Here is a 19,771-nt window from a genome sequence, read left to right as displayed (position 1 = left end):
CTGCTATGATCGCCTTAGTGGCTGGCTGATCGCCGTAGTGGACTGGCTATGATCGCCTTAGTGGACTGGCTATGATCGCCTTAGTTGGACTGGCTATATCGCCGTAGTGGACTGGCTATGATCGCCGTAGTGGACTGGCTATGATCGCCGTAGTGGACTGGCTATGATCGCCGTAGTGGACTGGCTATGATCGCCGTAGTGGACTGGCTATGATCGCCGTAGTGGACTGGCTATGATCGCCGTAGTGGACTGGCTATGATCGCCTTAGTGGACTGGCTATGATCGCCTTAGTGGACTGGCTATGATCGCCTTAGTGGACTGGCTATGATCGCCTTAGTGGACTGGCTATGCTCGCCTTAGTGGACTGGCTATGCGTCTTTGCCACCGGAACACACCATACATTCCTTGTCCAGAACACATCTACTCAACAACATCTAACCCATAAAATCAATGTCCTCATAATTCATACTTGCCAAACTACTTTTCTTCTTTAGCATTTGTCAAGTCTTCAGCGCTAACATATATAGAATATTGAACTGTAATAAAAAAATAAAAAAAATAAAAATATGCTTCAATGCCACCTATACCACAAACTCAAGATGTGACCACTCTAAATGTGACAAATAATTCACGGTTTATAAAATCCTACAATATACCTAAAATCACTGTTTGAAAATGGCTAACTTTGCAAGACATCTAAATAAGAAAACAAAACAAAACATCCTCAGGTTATAATATTCTGTCAAATAATCATTAATAAAATAGTTCAGAAGAAAAAAAAAGAAAGAAAAAAATGTTTTACTTAACGACGCACTCAACACATTTTATTGACGTTATATGGCGTCAAACATATGGTTAAGGATCACACAGATGAGAGAGGAAACCCGCTGTCGCCACTTCATGGGCTACTCTTTTCGATTAGCAGCAAGGGATCATTTATATGCACCATCTCACAGACAGGATAACACATTCCACGGCCTTTGACATACCAGTTGTGGAGCACTGGCTGGAGCGAGAAATAGCCCAATGGGCCCACCGACGGGGATCGATCCCAAACCGACCGCGCATCAAGCTAGCGCTGTACCATTGGGCTACGTCTCGCCCTCTTTTCGATTGTAATTCAGATACCAGGAAATCATGTTTATGGCCTTCGTTTATGGCCTTCCCTTTTTTTCCCCGGGGGAGCATGCCCACGAGTCACCCTAGCCTCCGTGCCTCGGAGAATCCACAAATATGACGAATTGACTGTCGGCGGCTAGATAGGGCCTTCAGAAACAGATGAGTTGCGCATACAGCAAACTTGTCGGTAACAGCCTTCTGACATAACGTTACGGGGTCATCGTCTCAACTGAACGCGCCAAAATTCCGTCTGTCAAATAAAGTAATAATAATAATAAAAATAATAATAATAATAATAATAATAATAATAATAATAATAATAATTTAATAATACTACTACTAATAATAATTAAAACAATAATAATAATAATAATAATAAAATAAAAATAATAATAATAAAAATGTATTTTTTTTAAATAATAATAATAGTAGTAGTAGTAATAATAATAATAATAATAATAATTAAATAATAAAAATAATAATAATTAAATAATAATAATAATAATAATAATTAAAGCAATAATAATAATAGTAATAATTAAAAATAAAATAATAATAAATAAAAATCTACCAGTAAATTAAATTATTTCATTGTAATTTTTATATACAAGTAATTGTAGGAATGATGTTTACATTTCAATGCAAAAGTTAACAAATAATTTAAAATTTATATTCGCCATTATACAATTTTAAAATAGAACCTTTAAAGGTGCAATATCGAGTAACGCTTTTGTTATTATTTAGAATAGATCAGTTTTCTTCAGGTGCATGTATAGGAAATTATGGGGGGGGGGGGGGGGGGGGGCAGGTCCAGACTGTATCGAGCGAAGTTTTTAGGGGGCTCGAGTCATGCTCCTTCGGAATTTGTTTTTTCTTTAATCGCTTTGAGCGCCCTCTCCCACCCTACCCCCGCCGATGCACACGTGCTTTTCTGAGACATTCTTTAGCCCTGGTGGCTAATTTAATTAACATAAGAATGTGTGATTCTCTCTTTCAACGCCCAGAAACTAGGCGCCACATGTATTCCACTGCATTGTGCTACACAATCATAGTATATTAGCAACATGGCCAAAGATTACAATGTTGCACGAAGGCCCGATAACCGTTGATCGCGATAACACATGCGTTTATTACACACAAATGCAGTTGTGCTTGATTTTTTTATTATTAAACTTAAAGGGGCTTTTCCACAAAGCGAGTGCGTTATAATGTTATCCAGTAGTCTTTTTCCACCAAGCGGACATGATGGCCAAGCGGTTCGCAAAGGTATGTGTTGTCTTGTCTGTGCATGTAATAAAAGATGCCTTGCTGCCAATGGAAACATGTAGCGGGTTTCCTCTGATGACTACGAGTCGGAATTACATACAATAGCCGATGATTAATTATTCAACGTGCTCTAGTGATATCGTAAAACGAAACAAACTTTTCTTCTTTTTTTCTTCTTTTTTTTCTTTGGGGGGGGGGGGGGGGGAGCACCATGTTTTCTAATGTTGAATCGATATTGCCACTTTAAACATTAAAGATATATTTAAGATTGCGACTTTAAACATTAAAGATATATTTAAGATTGCGACTTTAAACATTAAAGATATATTTAAGATTGCGACTTTAAACATTAAAGATATATTTAAGATTGCGACTTTAAACATTAAAGATATATTTAAGATTGCGACTTTAAACATTAAAGATATATTTAAGCTTGCGACTTTCCTAGTCGCAGATCCTAGTTTTAACCCTCAAAATATTAGCTCTACGTTTGGTTAATAAACAAACCTGCAACTCATTCGTCGCTGATACGGAGATTTACCCCTAAAACAGATTAGGCTCGTCTCTGTTTAGGGGATACTATTACTGTGTTTCGTTGTTAACTACATGTATACGGATTTATCACAAAATTTGAATTTAGGGACGAGACGAACTCGTCCAATTTATCACGAAAATTTTCCAATGGCAAAAAGGCTTATAATATGACAGTTATGTTAGAATTACCTTTACTTCTCAGAGGTACGTACATTTTTTATAAAAAATATATATATATAGATATATATATATATATATATATATATATATATATATATCTTGGTATTAAATAACACAATGTAGATATATCAATAAATACGCCCCACTGTATATATAATATATATATATATATATACATCTTGGTATTAAAAACACCAGATTGTCAATAAATACGCCCACTGTATGGAAATAGATAATCTAAACAGTAAAATCTAAATAATTTTGATTTTACTATCAAAAGCGGCTTGTGACGGTACATGCTCTTAATTTTGTTTTCGCCTGTGGCGATATTAATTGTTTTAGAAGGCCGTGTGCAGTTCCAAATTGCACTTAGGCAGGTGGGCAACTTGTTACGTAATACTTCTACGTGACGGTCCTCGATCGGTACGCCTATACACACCCAGAGCAGGTGTGGAGGCCACGTGGCTAGTAGTTACGTAATATCTCCGGTAGTGCTGTTTATGGCCAGGGGATTGCTCGCGGTTGGCGACAGGCAGTCTGGCGATCTAAGAGAAAGATATGGTCGCTGTGGAAATTCAGATGATACGTGAGGTACCGCCTTGTACCCCCAGGCGATTTTCTGATTTTATAATAAATAGCTAGGGTTTAGAGATATCGGAGAGAAGCAAAAAGGACAGAACGATAGGAAGGTATCCCGGGGGAACGTTGGTCCGGTTGGACTTTGGTAAATATTATTTCTGCTCTGTTGTATAACCTTGATGTGATTGATGTGACTTTTAATATTTTAATACTGTATTATACCAATATTATTTAGACAGTGTCTTCGGTCATCTGACGAAGTAAATCGTAGTCTTACTGGTCTATATTTATACGAGTATTTGGTAATATAAAGCTTAGCCAGTCATCCTAGAAGACCTAGGTAAACTGTAGGTTATTGTCTTTATTGTGATAGTTACCAGTATTAAGTCTGTATTACAAGGTTATTGAATGAGTAGTTAGGGTTAATTAAAAATTAATCAGTTAGGAATAGTGTTGTAATTCCTTTATTAATTAAGTTCCCCTAGCAGCGTTTCTCAATTTATCACACGTGTGGGTGTTGTGTCACGGTGAAGTGATTAGCATATTGTGTAAACTAGACACCTAGAGATTAACTAATTAAGTGATCAGTTCTGGGTTGTTATTATTGTTGTTATTAATTAACTACTGCGGCAGTACATTTTGTCAGCGTAGATTAGTACAGATTCCAAAGTGTATTGTGTTTTTGTTGTTTTCTAGTGAACTAAACGTGCTATAATAATATATACTTATATAGGATCGTATCTCTGATCATACCTAGACGAGCCATACTCGGGTAAATACCGCCCGTTACAGAGAGATCTAATAGATATACAGTTAGGAGAGATATTTGGACAATCGTGTTTTATTCGGTTACGGGTATTATAGAATCCCCGTGACACGGCTCTAATAGTGAAAAATTATGCAGCAGTGTTAAAACAATAGGGTCTGTCACTTTAGGTAGTACTAAACGAAATAACTGCAAAGTTCGAGGTGCACCAAACTTTTGGTGATAATTGTAAGTGTATTGGTTGTAAAAAAAAGAAAAAAGTTTCATCTGGGCAAAATTTCATCTAGTACCACTGTGTTAAGTAGTCTTGTGCTTGAAACATATATGGGGTACCTGTAAAAAAAAGTACTCAACTTTTGTGCGGAGCTAGGGTAGTCATAGACGCTACCCGTTATCTCTGAAATGAGCAGCTTCACCCCGAATTTTTTCTGATTCACTTTAAGGGTGACGGTTGGTAGTATTTATATACGTGGTGTTTATGTCGACTGATACGCTGCAGGTAGGAGTTTTAGCCACATATGTTACTATTGTTGTCTACGGGATTTGATTTGGTAGTATACATCCTGTAATTAAGAGGCGGAGCGTAGGCCAGTGTTAAAGCGCTCGCATGATATGCTGTCGGTTTAGGATCGATCCCCATCGGTGGGCCCATTGGGCTATTTCTCATTCCAGCCAATGGACCACGACTGGTATATCAAATGCTGTGGTATGTGTTATCCTGTCTATGGGATGGTGCATATAAAAGATCCCTTGCTACTAATGAAAACATTTAGCGGGTTTTCAGTTTAAGACTATATGCCATATTTACCAAATGTTTGACATCCAATAGCCGATGATTAATTAATTACTGTGCTCTAGTGGTGTCGTATACACCCTTTAATGAGATATGACACGCTAATCAACAACACGAGTGGAACCTTGTAAAAAAAATTCATAAACAAGTTATATACTGTTAAAACAGGATGTGTATAAATATTATGTATCCTCTTTAATCCGATTTGACGCGGCTATGACAGTTCATATTCTCCTTGGAAATCCGTCATTGTAAGAGGCAACAAAAAAACACCATTAACTCGGGTCGTTGTTCGTTTCTAGGGTCGTACCTAGTTGGCGGTGGGAGGGAGTGGGGATGGTCATGAGGGCAATTTTCTCACTAAAAGGTATAGGAATAAATTTAAAAAACACTTTTAAATGTGTTCTTTGTTGCCAAGTTGGAGGGGACCCTGTGTTACTGTGCCTTATTTTTTATTGTTACTACTTCACACCTCTTCTATATTAAGCAGGCGTGTGTTCAAGGGGAGGGTTTTGGGGTTCGAAACCCAACACTGCTCAAGCAAATTTTGTTTCTTTTTTCCATATATTTTCCAGAGGAGCATGACTCGACTGTAAACTCCCAATAAACTTCGCATGCCTTAGTCTAGACTCCCTCTCCTGCTGGGGCGGGGACGTAGCCAGCCCAGTGGTAAAACGCTTGCTTGATGCGCGGTCGGTTTGGGATCGATCCCCGTCGGTGGACCTATTGGGCTATTTCTCGTTCTTGCCAGAGCACCACGGCTGGTATATCAAAGGCCGTGGTATGTGCTACCCTGTCTGTGGGATGATGCATATAAAAGATCCCTCTCTACTAATGAAAAAATGTAGCGGGTTTTCTCTCGAAGACTATGGGGTGGGATTTAGCTCAGTCGGTTGAGTGCTCGTTTGAGGTGCTTGCGTCGCAGGATCGAACCATCTCGGTGGATCCATTCAGCTGACTGGGTTTTTTCTCGTGACAACCAGTGCACCACAACTGGACAAAGGCTGTGATATGTGTTTTCCTGTCTGTGGAAAAGTGCATATAAAAGATCCCTTGTTGCATTAGAAACAAATGTAGCGGGTTTCCTCAGAATTACCAAACGTTTGACATCCAATAGCCGATGATTAATTAATCGATGTACTCCAGTGGTGTCGTTAAACAAAACAAACAAACAAACAAACTCTATGACTATATGCCAAAATTACCACATGTTTGACATTGAATAGCCAATGATTAATAAATCAATGTGCTCTAGTTAAACAAACCAAACTTTCTTCTTCTTCTCCCCCCCTCCTGCTAAATCTCCCGCACACGAGCCTGTTCGAAATAGAATCACCGGTCGTCGATTTTCTAGGGGGGGGGGGGGGCGGAGGAGGGGGGGGAGCATATTTCGCGACACTGGCCCTAGATTCTGCGTTCAAGACAGCAAAGTTACGAGCGTGAAGAGAAATTATTAGGCTGTCAACTCAGAAGAACGCTATCAGATCCAGCGACAAGGGAAATCTCAAAAGGACATTTGATCCGGTACACTTAATTTTACCCGACACATTGTTGGAATATTTTTAATTCCTTTTTTTTACCTGATATATTGTTATTATCTTTAAAAAAAATCTTTTTCTGTCACGTAAACGGATCTGTGTAAGAGATGAGTCAGGCGATATTAACATAAAATTCCACGTGTAAGTTGTCGTTACATGATGTTCATGCTGGGAACGAATACAGAGCGGGTTTTGTGTACAGACGGAAGAACAGTTTTATGCTCGAGTAATCGCGAGCGGACCCAGTGGGTGATGTTTATATGGGGGTAGGGGCACACGTCTGTTTCATCTCCCCGTGGATTCAGAAGTGCCTCGGAAATCTAGTATTTAACGAATGTATATAACTAATGAATGAATTTCTGTGGTGAATAGTCGGTTGGGTGTTTCTTGAATAAATAGACATTTGACATACATGAAATCACCAGAAATGTATGCACGGTTGTAACTTACGGGGGTAGGTGGCAGTCCCTGTAATAAAAAACACGAAATACTAGTAGCTTAAATGTATGTAGTTCATAAGTGCCTCTTTTGTCTACCCGTACTTTGAATTTTATTTATTTATTTATTTATTTTTGACGCTCCAAATGTGTTTGTGTGTACAGTGTGTGTATGTGTGTGTGTGTGTGTGTGTGTGTGTGTGTGTGTGTGTGTGTGTCTGTGTGTATGTGTCTGTGTGTGTGTGTCTCTGTGTGTGAGAGTGTGTGTGTGTGTGTATATATATGTGTGTATGTATGTGTGTGTATGTGTGAGTGAGTGTGTGTGTGTATGTGTGTGTGTGTGTGTGTGTATGCATGTATGTGTTTGTGTGTGTGTTGTGTGTGTGTGTATGCATGTATGTGTGTGTGTGTGTGTGTGTGTGTGTGTATGTGTATGTGTGTGTGTGTGTGTGTGTGTGTGAGAGATGTATGAGGTTGGAGAGAGAGAGAGAGTGGTGAGAGAGAGAGAGAGAGAGAGAGAGAGAGAGAGAGAGAGGGGGGGGGGGGATCAATTATGAACTGAGCAGACCCTTTTGTCTACAATTCCCCAGGACACCTATAAGTCAAAAAACGTTTTATCCTCGGGGGTTCGTTTGAAACTCCCAGCCTATGTCTCCGTACACCCTCTACCTAGACGATTACCGTACCTGCCCCTTGTAGGCCTAATGACGGATGTTTTCTTCTTTTGAATATGTGACGCGCCAAGTAGATTTTTCGATAAACTGTTAATGCTATATAATTATGTAGCCAACTAGACTTTTGGACTTTAGATAATTGTCAATAAATGTTATGCTTGTCAAAGAAAAATGATTATAAGTGTTTATATTAAAGGCATACTGTCACGGATTTAAAGGGACATTCCTAAGTTTGCTGCATTGTAAAACGTTTACGACAGAAAAACACATACCACGGCCTCTTCCAGTTGTGGTGCACTGATTGGAACGAGAAAAATATCAATCAGTTCATTGAATCCACCGAGGTGGTTCAATCCTGCGACGCAAGCACCTCAAGCATGCACTCAACAGACTGAGCTAAATCCCGCCACCTGGATGAAACATGTGCCGACTCCAAGTAAAAATAGAATGGTAATGTTTGTGCGGAACTACTACAGTCAAATTCGCTTCCCACTATGTCTCAAATCAGAAGCTTAACCCCCATTTTATTCCGATTTACTTAAAGGGACATTCCTGAGTTTGCTGCATTGTAAAACGTTGACCACTAATAAAATATTTCTACAATTAAACTTACACATTAAATATATTTTTTGTTTAGAATATCAGTGTCTGTATATTCAATGTGTTTCTGGTCGTCTTAATATTTGTAAGAAGCTCAAACTGGATTTTGTCTTTAAATAATTTCGTACGTACGAAAAAAATTATATTTTAAAAATAAAATGAAATTTAACCTAGTATAAATATTAGAACGATCAGAAACATATTTAATATACAGCGATTAATATTTTATGCAGAAAAATATATTTGATATGTAATTACAATCGTTAAAAAGTCTGTGTTAGTCGATAACATCTTTAAAATTGCAGCAAACTCGGGAATGTCCCTTTAAGGACCTTATTTCTCTAAAAATGAATAATAAATCAAAATAACATTAATTTTTACGGACAAAATCTAGCTATTGCATCACTTTAACTACACCATGATGAAGTGAAATCCATGTCATCCCTCTCAGCAATATTAGTTTTTAAGTTATGGACCATTGCCATAATTCAATTATTTTTACAAAATATCATTAATAAGTGGAGTATGGTGGTTACGTAGATGGTTGAATAAAGTACAATTTAGGGACAAATCAAATTCATATATTTTTAAGTAATACTTTGTTAAGCCATGTAATAGGTCAGTGGTCTGTGACAATATGCCTTTAACCTGCGGTTTAAGCACGATTTCCTGCGATTTCTTTCCAGTACGGATGTCAGTGGATAAGAGATGTTAGAGGTGAAACCCGTTGTCACCACGTTGGTTACAATTATTGGCGATTAACTAGCAGCAAGTGATCAGTTATATGCATTTTTCCAGATACAAGATAACACACTGTTTCGCCGTTCAACAGTTATGTAGCGCTCATGGGAGAATGGGGGTACGTTGTTTCTATTCAAAATACAGGCAAAGACAGAAAGAAAAAAAGAAATATTTATTTAATGACGCACTCAACACATTTTATTTACGGTTATATGGCGTCAGACATATGGTTAAGGACCACACAGATATTAAGGGAGGAAACCCGCTGTCGTCACTTCATGGGCTACTCTTTTCGATTAGCAGCAAGGGATCTTTTATATGCACCATCCCACAAACAGGGTAGTACATACCACGGCCTTTGATATACCAGCCGTGGTGCACTGGCTGAAATGAGAAATAGCCCAATGGGCCCACCGACGGGGATCGATCCCAGACTGACCGCGCATCGAGCGGACGCTTTACCACTGGGCTACGCCCCATTCCTCACGTAGAAGGAGACAAAAAGATAAACGGTTTTAAAAATCCAATTTAAAAACAGAAAAAGGAAATCGTTATTGTATATTCGAGTAAAATAGTGTTTAACAAACACGGGTATTTTTTGTAGGGTTTTTGTTTGTTTGATTGGTGTGGGTTTGTTTTGTTGTTTTGTTTTTTTTGTTTTTGTTTTTTCACATTTTTATTTATTTTATATACCACTTTTCGTTGGCATTTTATTACCTAACCGTGTCAAGCATATACAATTTCAAAGAACAATGAGTTAAAATGTTTTATCTTATTTACATAATGCATAAAAGGCACTTTACCTTATTGAAAATAGTGTTTAGTTTTTTTTTTAAAGCCCATAATTTAGTAGTCTTGTTCAACTCGAACAGATAAATGACGAACGTATGTCGGGTGATATTTATTTACTGCGTAACGTTGGGACAATACCAGTGCTGCGTTCAGCCAGACTGAGCGGGGAAAAAACGTCCGCTAGACTGGTTCGTGCGCTGCACGGTAAACCAAATGGCCACGTTGGGAACCAATCAAATAGTTCGCGAACGTTAGCGAAACGTTCGCTGGCTGAACTTGGGGTTGTGCTCTGTAGATAAAATGTATTATATTTCAATACTTGAAAATATTTTTCCTCAAACAGGTTTTTTCTTTCTTCTTTTTTTGTCCTCCTAGGAAACCCCAAAATCAATTTCACTGAAGCTGTTCAGTTGACGGTGTATTTGTATGTGTGACGTTATTGTACCCGACGTAACAGATGGTGAAATAAGGTAATACACTTAAAATTATATAATATAATTATAAACTTTTGTTTTGTTTAACAATACCACTAGAGCATATTAATTTATTAATCATCGGCTATTGAATGTCAAACATTTGGTAATTTTTTACCTATAATTTTCGAGATGAAATCCGCTACATGTTTTTCTATTAGTAGCAAAGACGACGTTTGTTTTGTTTAACGACACCACTGGAGCACATTAATGTATTAATCATCGGCTATTGGATGTCAAACGTTTTGTCATTTTTAACATATAAGTTTCGATATGAAAGCCGCTAAAAAAAATTTTTATTAGTAGCAAGGGATCTTTTATATGCACCATCCCACAAACAGGATAACACATACCATGGCCTTTGATATACCAGTCGTGACGCACTGGCTGGAACGAGAAATAGCCCAATGGGCCCTCGGACGGGGATCGATCTTAGATCAACCGCGCATCAGACGAGCGCTTTACCACGGGCTACTTCCCGCTCAATACACTCATATAATTATACATATAGGTTAATACTAAAACAATATAAATTAATCGCCTATCATATTTATTTATTTATTATTTAGTTAGTTATTTGGGGTTTTCTCGTACCAACCAGTGCACCACAGCTGGACAAAGGCCGTGGTATGTGCTTTCCTGTTTGTGGGAAAGTACATATAAAGGATCCCTTGCTGCATTAGGGAAAATGTAGCGGGTTTCCTCTGATGACTACGTGTCAGAATGACCAAGTGGTTGCCGATGTTTAATTAATCAAGATGCTCTAGTGGTGTCGTTAAACAAAAACAAACTATATTTACATCTCAAAGCATATATGATGTTTAAAATAAATAATACGTTTTAAAAATAAACTTGATTTTTTTTTAATTAAATTTTAATTTTAAAAAACGTGCTTTGAGAGGGACATACACAAATGCAACTATAAACCAAGTTTTATTTATCTATGACTTGTATTCTGTGAGATATGAAGCTGAACGCAGACATATATGCCTATAAAAATTACAATCAAATAATTTAATTTACTGGTACAAATATTTTTATTGGAGAATCTTTAGAGAACGACCAATGGAATTCGGTGCGTTCAGTTGAGGGTAACACTCCGTAACGTTTCGCCAAGAGGATGTCGACAAGTTTGCTGTTTTTGTACAACTCCTCTGTCTTCGACGACCTTAGGGGCCGTCCATATAGTACGTACGGAATTGATGGGGAAGGGGGGTCCAGTCCAATACGTACACTATGCGTACACCTGGAGAGGGGGGTCAGGGTAGATGTGTGTGTACGTAAGTTCAACCCAGTGTAACGAGTCGTAGCCTACATTTAATATAGGCATATAGTATTTATGGGCAACTAGTAGAAGACTTGGGAGAGTATTCATTTATGTTAATTAAACAATATTCAATGAATCGCTCAATGAATCGTTAAACAAACTTCTATCAATCCTTTATAACATGAGATCTGTGAAGGGTGAAGGAAATGTTTTATTTAACGACGCACTCAACACATTTTATTTACGGTTATATGGCGTCGGACATACGGTTAAGGACCACACACATATTGAGGGAGGAAACCCGCTGTCGCCAGTTCATGTGCTACTCTTTTTCGATTAGCAGCAAGGGATCTTTTATATGCACCATCCCACAGACAGGATAGTACACACCACGGCCTTTGGTACGCCAGTTGTGGAGCACTGGCGGGAACGAGAAATAGCCCAATTGTGTGAGGGGTGACGTCATGATCTAATTGTAATTGTACGGCGGTTTAAATACGAGTATGTTCACACTTTCATTGCTATTAGATGTGTATGCGTACAGGGTGTGTGTGGGAGTCTGGCCCACTAGGTATGTCATGCGTACGGGAGGGGGGAGAGGGGAGGGAGGAGGGAGGGGTTCAAAATATTTAGTTTTTTGCGTACGTACTATATGGACGACACCTTATCTAGTCGCCTGTCAGTCGTCTTGTCCGATTTCATATGATTTGATAAGTTAGAATCATAGGCGAACGGGCTCCCAATTTTTGTAGGGAAGCAGGCTGGCTTTTGCCCGAATTAAACAAAAATGCCCGAATCTGGAAAACAACATTTATTCATATGGTTACTAGTCATTTCGTACCAAAGTCATTTCGTACCATCCATTTCGTACCATAGTTTATGGTCATTTCGTATCATAGTCATTTCGTACCATAGTCATTTCGTACCACAGTCATTTCGTACCATATCCATTTCGTACCTACTTTTTACCATCTCGTACCATAATGTTTGGTCATTTTGTACCATAGTCATTTCGTACCATAGTCATTTTGTACCACAGTCATTTCGTACCATAGTCATTTCGTATCTACTTTTTACCATCTCGTACCATAATGTTTGGTCATTTCGTACCATAGTCATTTCGTACTCGGTATCTTATTTTTGTCATGGTATGCCACTTCTTATTTTTATTGTTGACGAGTAAACGTTTCCGTGTAAACATACCTTGTAACACACGATCTTCATGGGTAATTAAGGTTTTTTCTGAGATCGACTTGTCTTAGAAGATCTTGATATGTTATTCTAACACAAGGTGCTCGTTGGTAATTAATATAATGATGAACGGAAACGTGAGGCGATGAAAGTAATATATCAAAATTTTCTTGTTCTTTCTTTCTTTTTTTTCTTTATTAAGGGTGGGGCTTCAACAGAGTTGCATTAGTCTAATGTTTATTTTTTAAATCAGTAATTCGACATTTTACTATCTATCATTCATCTAAGCTGCACAATAAATGACTGAGGTACGAAATGACCAAGGTACGAAATGACCAAACAGACATGGTACGAAATAACCATTGTACGAAATGACCAAGGTACGAAATGACCAAATAACTATGGTACAAAATGACCAAGGTACGAAATGACTTGGGTACGAAATGATAAAATTGGATACGAAATGACTATGGTACGAAATGACTATGGTACGAATTGACTGGTTACCATTCAGATTAGAACTACTGTCAAACAGCTATGTAGGGATGCAAACGAACCACTACGCATTTTTACATGGATTACAACTAATTTTGAGGGTAGAATGATGGAAATACATGGTAAAAAGGTCTCACGTTAGCACATTTTGCCCGAATATCTCTATCAGTTTGATGTTTTTGCCCCCCCCCCCCCCCCCCCCCCCCCCGTCTCGTATGCTTATGGCTAGAAGTTACTGGACGCAACTGTTTACATGACGAGTTATTTCTGCAAAACAATTTTGAAGTTACATTTGAAGTTATTTATCACACATAAATGTAAAAATAGCGCAATATGGAAACTGTAAATATGACATAGCATCTTTCAAAGTTTTAAACCATTTTTCACTAAATGTTAAACGAGACTGCAAAGATAAGTAAATATTACCTTAATTTATTTGGCCAACAAGTTGGTTAAAAGCGTAAGGAATATTAAAATATTTACAAAGCTAATAACTCACAACGGAAAAATAATTTCGACCATCTCCTGAAAATGTTTTGCTTGTTGTTGTTGTCGATTTTTTGTTTCTTTGTTTTTGTTGTTGTTTTATTTTATTTTGTTGTTGTTTTGTTTTGTTTTGTTTGTTTGTTGTTATTTGTTTGGGATTTTGTTTTGGGGGGTTTGGGGGGGGGGGGGTTAGGGTTTTTGTTGTTTTTGTTTGTTTGTTTTGTGTTTTTTGGGGGGTGGGTTTTTTTTGGGGTTTTTTTGTTGGGTGGGGTGTTTGTTATTGGGGTTGGGTTTTCTTTCTAGGCGGGATGTATCTATATATATATATATATATATATATATATATATATATATATATATATATATATATATATATATATATGAGATATATATATAAAATCCCCTTCTACTTATTTTCGGATCCATGGAGTAGTATAGTCCAGGGGTGTGCAGGAATTCTCATAACAAGAACTATCGAGACTATTCTCAGGGTCATTGGATCAAACTGAACCACGTCCGGTCAAGTGGTCGTCACAGACAGAGTGTGTGTCACGTGACACTAACAAGGTGATTCGGCTGTTGTTGAACGCGCTAATTGGGGTTACCTGCAACACTCCGACATTGTTATTCAGCCCCCAATCTCATTTACAACACAGAGGGTCGTACAAGAACCGCAGTAAGAGCGAACTATAATGATAATGTTTAAACCGCGACCCGGTACTCAGTTTGTCGAAAGTAGGATACCGCCCTCTAATATTAGAATACATGCGCGTTATTACAGTAACCATAATGCCTATCATTATACTAAAAAGTATGGTATTATTATAATGAATGTCTATTATTGTGTTGCATTTTTTTTATCATTATAGTGACCTATCACCATAATGCGTTTATCACTATTACAATGTTCTATATTAAATAGTATCATTATTTACACGTCTCACTATTATTATAATAAATATCACAATTAAAGCGACAGACCCTAGTTTTTAAACACTAAGGTATATTTTTCACCTAGACTCTAGTTTCAACCCGTAAAAATAGGCACTAAGTTTAATTTACAAATCTATAACAAATTTGGATACAACACTGTGACGTTGAAATACCCTTAAAAATAAATTAAAAACTAAAACGCGATTCTATAACCGTTAGGTCTCAGACGCACGTGCGTTTTTAAAACTATGAAGAAACAACCATTTTGAGGTAGGCCTATTAGAAAGACCAGGATAACCAGAAACACTTCGGTTGTGAAACATGTACCTTAGTGTTTGAAAACTAGGGTCCATCCCTTTAATATGTCTCACAACAGCTGCGTTCACATTTACGCTTTAAACTAGTTTAACTAAACTGGTTTACCTAAACCGGTTTAAAATGTAAGCGTGAACGCGATCTTTTTACTATACTGATATAGCTAAAACACTTGTGTATGTGGTTTGGTTAAGAGACTGTCCTGAGTTTGCAGCCATTGTAAGATATTCGCATTAACAGAGTCTTGTTGGCGACTACTATTTCATACTAAATACATTTTCTTGTTTAGAATACCAGAGTGCGGGACGTAGCCCAGTGGGAAAACGTTCGCTTGATGCGTGGTCGGTCTAGGATCGATCCCCGTCGTTGGGCCTATTGGGCTATTTCTCGCTCTAGCCAGTGCACCACAACTGGTATATCAAAGGCTGTGGTATGTGCTATCCTGTCTGTGGGATGGTGCATATAAAAGATCCCTTGCTACTAATGGAAAAACGTATCGGGTTTCAGCTCTATGACTGTGTCAAAATGACCATATGTTTGACATCCAATAGCCGATGATTGATAAATCAATGTGCTCTAGTGGTGTTGTTAACCAAAACAAACTATTAGAATACCAGTGTCTGTATATTGAATGTGTTTGCGGTCGTATACTAATATTTATAGCACTCGGTTTCTACTTTAATTCTTTAATTGTTTCGTATTACGGTTTGGGCTACTACAAGCATTAGGACAACAACAAACACCTTGTAAATACAGACACTGATATTCTAAATAAGAAAATGTATTTAATATATATGTTACGTCATCGAAAAGGCTCTATTGGTCTGACTTTGATATACCAGTCGTGGTGCACTGGTTGGAACGAGAAATATCCCAATGGGCCCACCGACGGGGATCGATCCCAAACCGACCGCGCATCATGCGAGCGTATTACCACTGGGTTACGTACCGCCTCCATTCTTACTAGGAGTCGGCACATGTTTCAAGCAAGGAGCGGGATTTAGCTCAGTCGGTTGAGTGCTCGCTTGAGATGCTTGCGTCGCAGGATCGAACCACCTCGGTAGATTCATTGAACTGAATGAGCTTTTTCTCACTCGAACCAGTGCACTACAACTGGAAAGAGGCCGTGGTATGTGCTTTCTTGTCTGTGGGAAAGTGCATATAAACGATCCCTTGCTACTGATAGAAAAATGTAGCGGGTTTTCTCTCTTAGACTATATGTCAAAATTACCAAATGTTTGACATCCAATAACCAATGATTAAGTTAACCAGTGTGCTCCAGTGTCGTTAACCAAAAAAACCTTTATGTTTCAAGCACAACAGTAGATGTTACATTGATACTATTCAAATTAAATTGCAGGAATTTAAAGGGACAGATCCCAGTTTCAACCCGTGAAAATTAACACTAAGTTTATTTAATCTACAAACCTGTAACACATTTAGATCAAGTTACAATTGAGTGAAACACAAGTCTGTGACTTTGAAATAGTGAAATACCCTCTAAAAATAGACTTTGAATGGTGAAATACCCTCTAAAAATAGACTAATACTCGACTCTTTACCTGATACTTCTCAGAATCACGTGCGTTTTTAAAAAATATGATAAATACATTTTGTGATATTAAAAACACCAGGAAGACCAAAAAACACTTCGAATGTACGGAAATTGATAATCGAAACCATGAAATCTAAGTAAAGTATGATTTCTTTTATAAAAAAACGGCTATAATAGTAAAAACAATATGCTATAGTGTTTAAAAACTAGGGTATGCCCCTTTAATGCCCAGGGAAAAAAACCTAAAAAACGTTTTACGACTAGTCCTGTCACCAATGGCAAGCGTGGACTTATTTAATGCGCCATTCAAAGTTAGATGCACTTTGAACTTTGACCTGGTGAGATACTATTTGGTATACTGCTACCTAAAATGTGCTGAAGTGTCGTTAAATAGGAATTAACATTAATGTAATAGTCCTTTCTTTTATTATGATCATAATATGTAGTTATTTCACTATATTCAAAAAGACAAAATTAATATAATATTCCTTTTTTTCACTATCATAATAAATATGTTTATTTTATTATTTACATGTATAAAGATAACATTAATGTAATCTTCCCTTCTATTGTTATCTTAAGACATGTTAAAGTGTCTTTAAAGTTTGTTATGTTTAACGACTCAACCAGAGCACATTGATTAATTAATCATCGGTCATTGGATGTTAAACGTTTGGTAAGTCTGACACGTAATCATCAGAGGAAACCCGTTACATTTTTCCTAATGCAGTAAGGGATCTTTATATGCATTTTCTCACAGAAAGGAAAGCACCTTAATAAATAGAGGATGTTTCATGTTTTTTGTCAAATATGATTTATATATCTCATCGAGTGAAGTTTACAATCATATCTCACGAGTCGCGCTTTGGCGACGAGTGTGATATGATAGTAAACTTCACGAGATGAGAATTAAATCATATTTGACAAAAACATGAAATTTTATATTTATTTTCAAAATGCCAGCAGCAAAATAGTTCCGGCTTTCTTACAGTGAAGATAACACTTTCTACAGTGACGATAACACATCTTAGAGTGAAATAGTGAAATTTTCACTCTAAAATGTGTTATCGTCACTGAGTGACTGATAACACTTTTATTGATATTTTAAGATTTTTCACTAAATGTTATCTAATAAATGTAGTTATTTCATTGTTTTCAAAGAAAAAAGATAAAATCATTCTAATATTCCTTCTTTTTATCAATTATCATAATAAATGAAGTTATTTCACTATTTATAAAGATAAAATTAATGTCTTTTTTTTTCTTGTAATATCACAATACCTGTAGTTATTTCACTATTTTTATAATAAATATATTATACTTCAACAAAGTAATTCAATTATCCAAATTTACTTGGGAGGGGGTCTGGAAGTTTAATTCAAATCTTCTAAACCGCTTAACATTAAAGGGACTGTCCTGAGTTTGCAGCCATTGTAAGATTCGCGTTGGCGACTACTCTTTCATACTAAATACATTTTCTTGTTTAGAATACCAGTGTCTGTATATCGAATGTGTTTGCGGTCGTATACTAATGTTTGTAGCACTCAGTTTTTGCTTTGATTCGTGATATATATTTTTTTCTTTCGTACGTACGAAATTATTGGGAGGTAAAATCCGGTCTGGGCTACTACAAGCATTAGGACAACAACAAACATCTTGTAAATACAGGGACTAATATTATAAATAAGAAAATGTATTTAATTTGTATGTTACGTCATCGTAAAGGCTCTGTTGGTCGGAAACATTTTACAATGGTTGTAGACTCAGGACTGTTCCTTTAATAGATACTCAGTTATGTGTATGTAACTATGTAAAATGTTTGTAAACTCAGGACTGTCCCTTTAATAGATACTCAGTTATGTGTATGTAACTATGTAAAATGTTTGTAAACTCAGGACTGTCCCTTTAAAACGCGTGTGATGAAATTGTACATACAACGAGCATACCAACAACGCCTCACTTCACAATTACATCAAAGCTAAATCCAATTTTCTTTGTGAGGTACCCCGCCAGCCTCGCATATGATGCGTGAGATTTATTGTCTAAATAAAAACTCCAAGCTTTATTAGAAAAATACCATTATTCTACCCCGGGTCAAGTCCCTGGCTCTCCAGAGATCGGATCCAGGATGGACATGCCTGAAACCTTAATGGTATAGGGGCATGTTAAACAGTTTCAAGGCAAGGAAAATACCTCGTTTTCGCTTTGTATTGTAAACGTATAACGAGAGTATATTTTTACTGATTACACCTTTATGGTGTAGTGGATAAGCCTTCGAACATAAGGCTGGTAGGTATTGGGTTCGCATCCCGGTACTGGCTCCAACACAGAGCGAGTTCGCAATGGCTCATTGGGTAGGTGTAAGGCCACTACACCTCTTCTCTCTCACTAACCACTAACCAATTAACAACTAACCCACTGTCCTGGACAGACAGCCCAGATAGCTGAGGTGTGTGTGCCCAGGACAGCGTGCTTGAACTTTAATTGGATATAAGCACAAAAATAAGTTGAAATGAAAATGAAATGTATAGTAATAGTATAATGAGAGTATATTTTGACTGATTACACTTCGGATGGTGTAGTGGATAAGCCCTCGAACATAAGGCTGGTAGGTACAGGGTTCGCAGCTCGATACCGGCACCCACCCAGAGCGAGTTTTAACGACTATTGAGTCGTTAAAACTCGCAACTACACCCTGTTCTCTCTCACTAAGCACCAACCAACTGTCCTGGACAGGCAGCCAAGATAGCTGAGGTATGTGCCCAGGACAGCGTACTTGAACCTTGATTGAATATAAGCACGAAAATAAGTAAAAATGAAATGAACTGACTGATAAAGAATTTGTTTTTACTTATTTAAATGCTTATTTATTTGAAGATGAAAAAGTCACGTTCTGATTAGCATTGTAAGGGTATAATAAGTATATATTTAATCAAATGAATGAATGAATATTTAACGACACTCCAGCACGAAAAATACATCGGCTGTTGGGTGTCAAACGATGGTAAAAATATTTAATCAATTACTATGTGTTTGC

The 19,771-nt window shown here is 37.3% G+C and overlaps 1 protein-coding gene across 4 annotated transcripts in view; it reads left to right on the top strand.

Annotated features, from left to right (window-relative positions):
- Positions 1-19,771, top strand: part of LOC121377667 (protein FAM167B-like) — a 36,230-nt gene that overhangs the window by 4,334 nt on the left and 12,125 nt on the right. For 2 of the 4 annotated variants that reach the window (XM_041505741.1, XM_041505737.1), the window contains exon 2: positions 10,395-10,489. The exons of 1 other annotated variant lie outside the window; for it this stretch is intronic. The gene's annotated coding sequence lies outside the window, so the exon portion shown is untranslated. Of the gene's footprint in view, positions 1-3,782; positions 3,824-10,394; positions 10,490-19,771 lie in introns of those variants that run through there. One more of the 4 variants, XM_041505738.1, reaches the window with a different exon arrangement.

The sequence above is a fragment of the Gigantopelta aegis genome, chromosome 7 (assembly GCF_016097555.1).
Source record: "Gigantopelta aegis isolate Gae_Host chromosome 7, Gae_host_genome, whole genome shotgun sequence".
In the NCBI taxonomy this organism is placed as follows: domain Eukaryota; kingdom Metazoa; phylum Mollusca; class Gastropoda; order Neomphalida; family Peltospiridae; genus Gigantopelta; species Gigantopelta aegis.
Note: the sequence above shows the minus strand (reverse complement) of the source record. Positions and strands in the feature narration are given on the sequence as shown.